Below are 1,695 nucleotides of genomic sequence, written 5' to 3'. Positions count from 1 at the left end.
GTCCTAATCTTCATGGAGTAATTCCTACAAATATATGAGTTTGTATGTAATGTATGAATATAATATACAAGTTTCACTTTTTAAATGGAATTGCTGAAATAAATCTACTTTTTCATGATATTCTAATTTTATGACCAGCACCTGTACTTTGTTTTCTTTAAATGTGACAATTTATCTTTGTATCATAAAAGCCAAACAGATGTGTTTTCCTTATTTGCATAAAGGAATAAAATGTTTAAAATAGGGTCGACTTCTGGCCATAAAATGTGAATCCAAATGTATAAATCTTAAATCACATTGGTTGTGAAAGCCTGTATTAATTTTTGTATGGTAAAATCTTACGTGTAAAACGTGTGTAACTGTGGAACCTCAGTGTTCAGATGGCTGAACCCAGACAGGATCACCGGCTCTAATCTCTCACTGTCTGGAGGCGCTGACCCCCTTTGTTCTCTTGATGGCTTATTAACTGTATTGATTTTGGCTCCTTCGTGTTTCCCCCTTCCTGCAGGGAGGCAGATGACCCGTGCACATATCAGATAGTGTTAGCCACCGACTGCAACCAAAACCATCAGCAGCTCATTCAGCTGCGACAAAACTTCCTGTTATTTGTTGGATATTTTCTCCTTTTAAGTTCTTTGTGAGGTCGATTTAGTGGGACTTTCATCAGCTCTGCTGTTTTCAACCTTTTTTTAATTTATTCTTGGTCATTTTGATGCAAGCTTCTTTTCAAAGACCTGATATCAGAAGTTGGACCTGAGCTCATGTGGCTTGAAAATCCTGTAAGTACAACATCTATACATCCACCTTTTTATTTTATTTTTTGCTTTTGTTATTAAACTGTATGAATATAAAAAATTAAAAGCTTTTTTTGTGTTATTTTACTGAGTCCCAGTGGCAGATAAATCACCTTCAGCTATCCAGATGCTGTCTGTCTGTTAGCTAAGTTTCTCATTAACTGGTGGACTGACTTTCATGAAATTCTTAGAAAGTAATTAGATAAACAAGACAACCTGATTTAAGATGGTGACCACACAGAAATGGCTAAAACGCAATCAAGTTTATAACAAGTGATCTGAAATTCTTTGAGCGTCATTCCCAACCTGAGCAATAGCATCAAATCTCTTTTCAGTCTATTTGAGTCAACTCTTCCTGTCTGTTAGCAAAATTTCTCATAACCCCATTCGATGGATTCTATTAAAACTGTAAGAAAATAATTATTGTGTTAACTGACTGACTTGTAAAGCTTTGAAATTATCTTTTGGTGTTAATCCTGTCTGTTAGCACATGCCATAATCCTCTGGGTGGATTAGAATGAAAACTTGCAGAAATTAATCCTTGGCTTTACATCTCCAACTGATTAGCTTTTTGAGATGTCTGGCAGGGTGAATCAACCTTACAAAACACAAAAAGGCTCAGTCACATTTGCACAATTCATTGCCCGATACGCCAGAGGGACAGTCCACCCCCGACTCCAACCACAAACATATTTTACAAGATCTCTAGACCAAAGAAGCTAAAACTTGATATCTTCTCACTGATCTTTTTACAGTTCCTAATGAGCACGCTCAGTGTCAGTGTTTAATAAGGCATCGTGAATTAGATATATTTGTGTCTACTTCCGGTTAATTAAAATACACCAGTGCTTCCCAACCCATTTTCCTCAGAGCCCCTTCTTACTTCCGAACCAAGCTGAGC

General features: G+C 36.7%; 1 protein-coding gene across 1 annotated transcript in view; it reads left to right on the top strand.

Moving 5' to 3' along the window:
* Window positions 1-516: 516 nt before the first annotated feature.
* tnca (tenascin Ca) overlaps window positions 517-1,695 on the top strand; it is a gene marked incomplete at its 5' end in the record, with an annotated part of 132,241 nt that continues 131,062 nt past the window's right edge. Inside the window, 1 exon segment of the mRNA XM_014029633.1 lies at window positions 517-779.

The sequence above is a fragment of the Austrofundulus limnaeus genome, unplaced genomic scaffold (genome assembly GCF_001266775.1).
Source record: "Austrofundulus limnaeus strain Quisiro unplaced genomic scaffold, Austrofundulus_limnaeus-1.0 Scaffold931, whole genome shotgun sequence".
In the NCBI taxonomy this organism is placed as follows: domain Eukaryota; kingdom Metazoa; phylum Chordata; class Actinopteri; order Cyprinodontiformes; family Rivulidae; genus Austrofundulus; species Austrofundulus limnaeus.
The sequence above is the reverse complement of the archived record's forward strand: the minus strand, read 5'-3'. Positions and strand labels throughout refer to the sequence as shown.